At 35.1% G+C, this 9,163-nt stretch overlaps 1 protein-coding gene across 36 annotated transcripts in view; it reads right to left on the bottom strand.

Annotated features, from left to right (window-relative positions):
- LOC100745387 (calcium/calmodulin-dependent protein kinase type II alpha chain) overlaps positions 1-9,163 on the bottom strand; it is a 146,834-nt gene that overhangs the window by 25,455 nt on the left and 112,216 nt on the right. The gene's annotated exons all lie outside the window — the stretch shown is intronic.

Below are 9,163 nucleotides of genomic sequence, written 5' to 3'. Positions count from 1 at the left end.
TGTTGTTTTTTTTTTTTTTGTTTTGTGTTTTTTTTTTTTTTTTTTTTTTTTTTTTTTTTTTTTTTTTTTTTTTTTTTTTTTTTTTTTTTTTTTTTTTTTTTTTTTTTTTTTTTTTTTTGGTGACGGTGAGAGACTGTTTTACGTGAAAATCCTAAGGTTGCTATGAACAATAAAAATTCACGTTTGTGTGACCAGACAGGATTTCGATGCACAGACAGAAGTGAGAAACGAAAAGAAAGAAGTGGATAAGACACAGTGAACGAGCGTTAGAAGAAGAAATGGATCGTTTTCTACGAGATCCGATATGAAAATAATATAATTCCAGGTGGTGTGCACAGCGAGGTACCAACAGATGTGAATTTTCAAAGTGTGCGTGTAGATGAAAGACATAGAAATAAATATTTCTTATTTTTTTTTTTTTATAGGAAAAGAAGAAAAGAATTAAAAAATAAAGAAAATGAAACGATTAACGTTACCGTAGTAGATACGATTGTTTTCGTTGATCGGATTTTTCTATTTCCGTCTCGACTTACGTTCAAGTAAAGTGATGAAATCGTTGTGTGCGAGATCGTTGCGTTCTCTACGATGACGACGATCTCTCGTATGCTTGTCGCTCTCTAAAGTGGACGATGCTTCGCTAACGTGGCACAAACTAATCTAACTTTCTAGATGGCTAATCGCTACTGATTCGCTCGCTAGTGGAAAACGTCGTGGTGGTCTAGCGAAAGTGAAGATGCGCCGCGCGAGAATATGGTTCTCGAGAGACTGTAGATGGTTGACTCGACACGAACTGGAATTGCTCTCCTCTTGAATTTCCATACAAATAGTGGTTTTTACAAAATCTACAAAATTTTTTTCATTTTATTATCAATTTTGTATAATCGGACAAAAGCAATGGTTTCCTCTATGAATAATTCTAAATTATAGCGCGCAAATATTACACAATTATTTTCGCTTCCAAAAGGGATATGTCTTTAAAAAAGAAACAAAGAGAATTATATAAAAAAAAAGTAATGAAGAACGAAGAATGGAGCATTTCCAATTCAATCGTCAGCCACGTAGAGAAGCCTCTACTAAACAAATTATGAATATCACAATTTCCCTTAACCCAAATGAAAGAAAGAAAATTTCGAAAATCTGAAAGAAAACGTAAAAGAGAGAAAGCTTGATGAATGCTAGAGAAAACGAAGAGGAAGCGAAAGCGGCGCGAGAGCCGATATCCTCGTCAAACAATCGATAATTTATTCGTTTAATGAAATTTCGATCCCTTGACCAAATTTTTCCTTTCCAATTTCCAATTTTCCCTGGTCGGTCGTTAAAATCACCGAATTCTATTATCGAGAATTTACGTTAACCTGGAGAATCGATAGGAAAATCTAACGTCTCGATCGAATTACAGGCGAATACGTGAGCCGCCGAATTTCGAATACGTATCCAGGGTTAACGGTTTCCAGCTAACATTCGCGAGTAATTTCACCACTCCATTATCCGAGTCCGACTTTCTCATTGTGCCATGCTAATTGCACACCAGTGGATAGCGTAAGCCATGAAACGAGAAACGAGAAACGGCGGTGGTCGCTATCGAGACTTTTAATAAACTCCGCTCTCGCGAATTTCCATTCCAGCCGAGAGCGAAGAAAAAAGAAATGTTAAGCATTTGGAAGAGGACACGAAAATTGAGAAGCTAATCGCGTTGAAAAAATTCTAATTTAGAAGTCGTTTTGAGGAAAGATTAGCTGGAATCGTCAAAATTGCGAGCGTCGATAAAAAGAGAAGAACGGCGATCGCAGACGGTGGTGGCTGCACGATTATAGGATAAATTTTTGTAAATTTTCCTGAAAAACGATTTGACGGATTTTCCGAGTACCGAAGTGCGGATTGTTTATGCAAATTCGTATTTCTCTCAACGTAATTACACTTTACTTTAAATATCTTTTATGTCTGTTTGTATCAGTATTTTCCTTCGATATTTTACATGTATTTTCAAGTTGACGGTATTTTGTAAACTTTAGAATTCTTTATATTTTTTCAATTTTAAGTATAGATGCATAAACATCCGCAGTCTAATGATTGTCATTGGAACTTTGCCTTGAAATTGACTTTCAATGGCTAACACTGTTGATCGAAAGTTTGGAATCAAAATTTAAGACACGAAGATTTAAAAAATTGTTTAAACTCAAAATGAGTCAAGATTCATAGAAAATTATTTAGTCGATCATTTACCACAGAAACGATTATTAAATTAGCAAGAGATTCGATATAAATACAACTATAAGGAAATGAATCCAAACCTTTGACCTGTAATGTATTGTACAAATCACGTGAATTTTCAATCATTAACACGTTTGTTGTCCGAGAAGAAAGTCTCCGAAATTATTAACTCGTAGTTTCGCTCATAGAATCAATACATAACAAACAACAGCAATAAACAAACAAATAAACGATAAATATCTTACATATAAATAACAGTGTCGATTTAAGGGCCTAAATTTCCGTATTAAAAAAAAAAACGTTTCGATGAAAGGACAAATACGAAGTACTCTGATCCATATATAGCTGACCGAACAGTAAACGTGTCAAATACTGACCGAACTCTGTATATTTCCAATAACGATACTTCTGTCTGACGCAATACCGTCTGATACTACTTGAACTGCGCGATCTGACCAATTTAAATTCGCGCTACTGGAAATACGGTAAACGCTGGATGTTCCACTTGACATTCGTAAACATTCGCGTTCAGGTAAGCGTGTGGATCGTCGAAGATGGCTTTGAAACACGAAAATATTCGTAGCCATGACGTTTTAAAAACGGAGAGACAAACATTTCGCGCCCCTCTTTGAAAAAGTGCTCGACGATTAAACGTCGATAGAGGAATCGTAAAATTGCAAATTGTTGTTTACTCGAGATTAAAAAACGAAACCTTATGCAGGGTGTTTTAATATACGAGACATATTTTAGCGCTGAATAGGGAATGAGATTGAGAAGGTTTAAATAAAAGGAGCTGTTTTATTATAATCTTGTTTTAGAATTTCAGTCATTTTTAAATTTAATTCTCTTACTCTCGATATATATATATATACGTGTGTGTCTATCGTTAGAAGCACTATGAAAAGATCTAGAAGAATTAAAGGCATATCTTTTTGTCAAAATTGAAAATGGTTGTTTCAAGGATTTTAGCACAATGTAAAGTATATTCGTACTGTCCTACTTATACATGAAATTAAAAAAAAAATATATATATATATATTGTAATTAGAGAAGGATCAAATGGAATATACGATAATATTATTCTTTTCATAAAATTCTTTTATCTTTTTTGTATCCCCTATTCACCACCTGAAACACGTCTCATGAAACAACCCGCATAATTGAATCCTGTCGACGACATTTGTGCGATATTGTTCTGGTCTCACATCGTATACAATTGTTTTACGCACCTTATGGTTGTACGTACGTGTTATGGATTTGTGAGCATCGTGTATGATCGGACAGAAAAGAGCGATTTTCTCGATCGTTCCTCGCGTAGCTGCTCTATGTATTACGTATAGTGTTGAGACGGAAGAACGTAACATGTGTGGTTGTTTGATCTTGTGATTGTGATACTAGATCGTTTCATAAGTCGTGTTCTTGCAAATTGCTGCTTTTATTCTAATTAAGAACGCAGTTTTGTCTAAACCAATTTGTAGATGTCACTTTTTATTGAAATCTGGAAAATATATGTATATTGATCGTTTAGTTTTAAATGAATCGAGGATGAATGTATATGGATAGTTTCTTCGGATCAGATCGAAAAATAAAATAAAATAAATAGTATTTGTACTGAATATAAATTGATATTTCTATGAAATAAAAATCCAAAGATCTTTCCTATAAATTACGAATCGATCTATGAATATTATTTCCTTTTATCCAAAGTACTATCGAAATTAGTATTTATTAAATCAGTAGATGATCGAAGACTTATGAAATGATTCGATACTCGATGTTTCCACAAGCAATTTCTGTTCCCAATATTATTTCTAAAAATTGCAAAGCTGCTTCTGGAAACCTCGACAAGATACTACGAGTAAAAGTGTTATATCTATGTGTGACATATCGAAAGCGAGTCGCTTGCTGTATGTATATGGCGATTAAAATTGAACAGTGTCAAGGGACAGACTTACATCGGGTGTTAACTAAAGATTATCTATTTGTGTTTCTAAATTTACTCTCCTAAAAATTATCTACCTATTTCATTAACTATTATCAATCTTGTCGATTTACAAATTTCCATTAAACTATCGATAAAAAAGTGAACAAATTCACGATTCAGAATTTTTCGAAGAATATTATTATCATTCTCGATACAAAATATATAATTCCAACCAAGTAAGATTAGAGCTTGCCGCGGATTCTGATTTGCATCGAAGGAATCGTAAACAAGAGGTCGACGGTTTTAGTGCTCCGTAGTATTGCCGTTTTGTGCTCGAGTGTACTTGTGTCTGGCTCGAGAATCAATTCACTCCGTGATAAAGTGTCTGAATCTTGAAAGCGAATGAAACCCATTGACTGCCAGTGTTTTCGGTGTATACGGAATAGGGGAAGAAACTTGGTTGCATGCACGCCGAGGATCACCAGGATTGTACTCTCGCGTTCTCTGCTTGTTCGATAAGAATTTTCCATTCATCGAATTCTGCATGATTGCCATGCGACAATTTTTTGCCTTATTTCAAAACAAGAATGGTGCGGTGCACAAATTTTTAGATTCCAGATTTTTTAACCTTATAATTTCGCATGTTCGTCACTTTACGTTAATTTTTCTAATCGCATCTGAATGCGAGTATGGTGCGAAAAGAAAATTTTTAGGTTTTAAATTATTCGAATTTGCTATTGCGTATAATTATCGTTAGGCGGGAAATTGTTTAATTTCATTTGAATGCGGGAATAATGCAATTTGATATAGCTCTATGTAAAGAAGACTTTTCGTAAGAAAATCTACATGGAAGAAATATCTATGAAAAATTCTGTTGAAGAGAAAGCAAAGAACCAGAGAGATGTTTTTAAAGAGAGAATTACGAATTGCACTCGCGAAAGTACAATCCTGTAAAAAGGTCTTGAATGATTCTGCTCTGGCAATGTATGCGAAAAACGAAGGCTTCCAGTTCCTCCAAATATACCGCAAAGAAAAGAGCAGTTTAAAGCTGACCGAAGGGAACAACTTTCAGAAACACGTGGAATAAAACATTTAACCTTATAAAGACGATTGATATTATTCCACATACTTTCAAAAAATTTCAATTCCCCTAAAATTATAAAAGATATAATCAAATTACTTTTTAACAGAATTTTTTCAAATTATGCATTTCAACTAAATTGAAATCGAATCAAGGAGCGTTGATTAAATTTTTTCTAAATATCTCTAAATTGCAAAGTGATATTAAAATAAACTTTTACATTATGAAATATTATTAATCTACTATTACAAGTATCCAAGCAAAGGAACAATTTTTTAATATTATGGAATCGAAGGATGCTAATTAAATTAATAATAATTTTCATAATAATTAAATTAACAGTTCAAGCAAAAAGATAACACCGAATATGAAAATACCCATCGAATATCAAATAACTAAAAAGATTATTCTACAATTACTCTTTTACGATAATGGAAATGTCTCGATTCTCCCAAAAAATCTTTTGGAAGCATTCAGGAATATCTATCGTCAAATCGAAAAATTTCTCAATAACTTCTATTACTTTTGCTTCTGTTTCTTATGCATAAATGAGACTACTATGATCAGTATGATCGTGTCCGAGTGTGTAATCGATCATGATCAACGAGAAGTCGTGAAAGAATAGATGGTTAGAATAGAGAGTTAATCAGGAACGGTTCAGCGACAGCTCATTAGGGCGGGTTTCGATGGTGTACGATAACGAAAACTCGATGGCTAGAATTTAGGTCGGCAGAAATACAAACTGTACACGGTTTCGAGTGTTACCTCAGTAGGCGAGTAGTATACGTCTCTGCTGAGTAGTGGTAAGTAGACAGAGCCGTTGACAGGCGACGAGAAGTAGTTATTACACATACAGTCAAAGATTTACTAAGTATCAGGTTATACGTATACGTTCACGTGGGTTGAACGAGGCAAATGGATATAGTCGGACGCGATCGCGTTGCGATAAAGAGGGTGTGTTTGATCTCTGGGCGTGTTAGTAAGTGTAATTTACATGGTAATGAACTTCAGCGACAGAAATAGTTGAAAGAAGTACAAGAGACTTTGAAAGTCTTATGGTAGAATAGATAGAGCGTTTGATTTTTACTAGAATGATAACCGGTTCGAATCTTGGAATGTTAGAAAAATTTTAATACTTCATTTTCCAGAGTTTCTTTGGCTATTATAAAAAGAGAATATTAGTGTATATAGCGATGTCGCTGATAAATATTGTATTATATTTAGTAAATTTAGGTGTACAGTTGGATATCTTAAAAGTTAATGTAAAATCGTGGACTTGAATTCTCCAGTTGTAGAATAATGGAAATGAATGGTTGTCACCATAGAATAGTAATGAGATTGGTGAATGTTAGTAGAACTGATAAACAATAGAGTATTGACTAATTGTAAACTAAATAAATAATTGTCATTACAAAATAGTGAAATCAAGAGATAGTAGAGCCATTAATAACAGAATTGTGGCGAAATGAATGAATAGAGTGAAATCAAGAAAGAATTGAAATTCCCAAGTGAGTAAAAATGATCTTTATCGCAACGTACAGCGAAAACGACTATACCAAATCCCCTAAAAATTTGCAGGGAACGATCTTCGGTAGTAGAAAGATACGATAGACGAACAGACTATAATACAAGAAAAGAGGAAATCCGCGGTAAAGCGGATCAAAAGTAGCGATACACAAGTGTGTTATGCGTCTACAAAGAAGCGAAGAGAGAGATAGTTTCGTGAGAAAGATATAGTACAGCTTCACTGCAAATTCGGTGGGCAACGACGAGTAAAGCTCTCTACCTTTCGACAGTAAACACGCTCCTCATGGCTGCGCTATGGAGGTTCGTTCGATTGCCGCTTATAACACGAGCTTTATATAAACATGAATTTAATCCGGATCCTTTTGCACAATGAGATTAATTAACTAACAACGTTACTGAATATACTAACGATAAATAATTATAGCAATTCTATTGCCTAAAAAGCTTTTTACTATTTAACAATTTTCGCGTCGAATAGCAAAGTGAAATTATCCGTATAATTTCATTATCAAATTTGTAGCTTGTAAAATTTCGTTAACAATGTTGGTTCAATTACGCAAAGAGACTCAGGAAGATCTGTATCCTTGAACAAATTTCTCGAAATACCTTTAAGAATTGATTAAACGAAATAAATTTCGCTCAAATATATTCCAAATCCATTGTATCCGGTTGAAAAATAGTATATAACAGTATACGAAGAATTTATTGCAAAGGAAAAAGAAAGTTTTGATGGGTAGGAAAATGAACCATTATAAATGGTAGTCTACAAAGTAAAGGCTGTCGCGCAATCGACGAACCTCCGCGACAGGTTTACCAATATGTACATGTATATACACATGTATGTCTATCGGTAATCGGGCCACAAGTGTACGCAAATATAAGGTGGATCGTAGCTGGAGAGGGCAAAAGGTTGAAAAGGGGGGAGGGACGGAGTAAAGCAACGAGGGGGATACTTAACTACTCGAGCTATTGTCCAACGATCGATTTGCACGTGAGCAGGAGTACTATCTCTCTAATAATAGGCCGATATGCGCGCGCAAGTGCCTGCTCGTGATTTCGTTATGTTGCAAAGGGACCACGAAGAGATTTTTTTTATCGAATTTCCAGAAAAAAACCATTATACCGATACACGAACTATATTTACTCCACTTCAATTAAATAAAAAAGAGAACTGTCATATAAATAACCGGGGAGACGTAACCGACCGAAAAATTATCGTCGGTTTCCAAATTATCTAAGGGTGGATATTAAGGATTTAATCAATTCGCAGAATACAGGGTCGTTAAGAAAGGAATGGATGGTTCCAACACTTTGCAGGTAGAAAGAAAATTGTCGAAGAAATTGAAATATATCTTGAATTAGCTTACGTACTAATACAACCTAGGTATATATCTTCAACAATTTTTTTTTAAGCAAAACGTTTGAACTATCTATTTTATTTGTAACGTATAGACTGTGGATGTTTGTGCAGTTATGAGTTACAAACAAGTATAAATGTGCAAGAATGAACGAGAATTAATAGAAATGCGTTATTTTCGACATTTTGTACATATATACTATTTTCGTATCTTTCTTGCATACTACCTATATTATCTTTACGCTCTACTGGTTCCACTTTGATGACGCTGATAAAAATAAGAACAGCAAGAAGGCTAATATGTATAAATAATTTTCTTTCTGAAACACGACTATCGTTTGCAAAAAACTTCGTTACACCAAAACTGTTGGTCTTGTTGATCGATTCTATCGAAGAATTCTCTCTAAAAAAAAAAGAAAAAAAATAGAGAATTATAATATCCATAAATTCATAAACATCCACAATCTAACGGTAACCCTGTATATCCACTCGCTATCCTTTCCACTATTGTCCCATGACACGCAAAAAAACAAACATCGGAAATAGTCTAAAAACTGGATTCTCGACCGCCACGATAGGCGTTTCGACGATCGAAAAGCAAAATGTAAATTCAGGTGCAATTATCTTCGACCGACTCCACTGGGGAAGGCCACTCCGTTTTGGATCTGGCGGTGGCAGTGAGAAATCCAGTTATAGCCGCGCTTCAGGCGCGAGTAGAGCGGTAAATTCAGATTCGATCCATTAGCGGAATCTCGCTGGGAGAATTAACTGTCCCGGTTCAGGGCTCGAACAATTAACGAGTCCAAAAGGCTGTGAGCAGCCCGCGCCGCGTGTACGCGCGGAATACGCGCGCTGAATCGTGCCGAGCTGATCGAAACCGATCGTCGTTCGATCATCGAAGGTAACTTTGGGGCCAGGCTCGAAAACTCCAGGTTACATTAGAGTCGACGAATAGCGTTACTCGATCCTGGCCTCTCGCGACATCACCAATTTCCGATAGCAAGTTCGAGTTCAAACGGATCTCGAATCTATCGAACCGTGCTACTGGCTGCATCGATTCTTT

This window comes from Bombus impatiens, unplaced genomic scaffold, assembly GCF_000188095.3.
Source record: "Bombus impatiens unplaced genomic scaffold, BIMP_2.2 scf_0665, whole genome shotgun sequence".
NCBI classification, from domain to species: Eukaryota; Metazoa; Arthropoda; class Insecta; order Hymenoptera; family Apidae; genus Bombus; species Bombus impatiens.
This window is presented reverse-complemented; position numbering and strand designations above follow the sequence as displayed.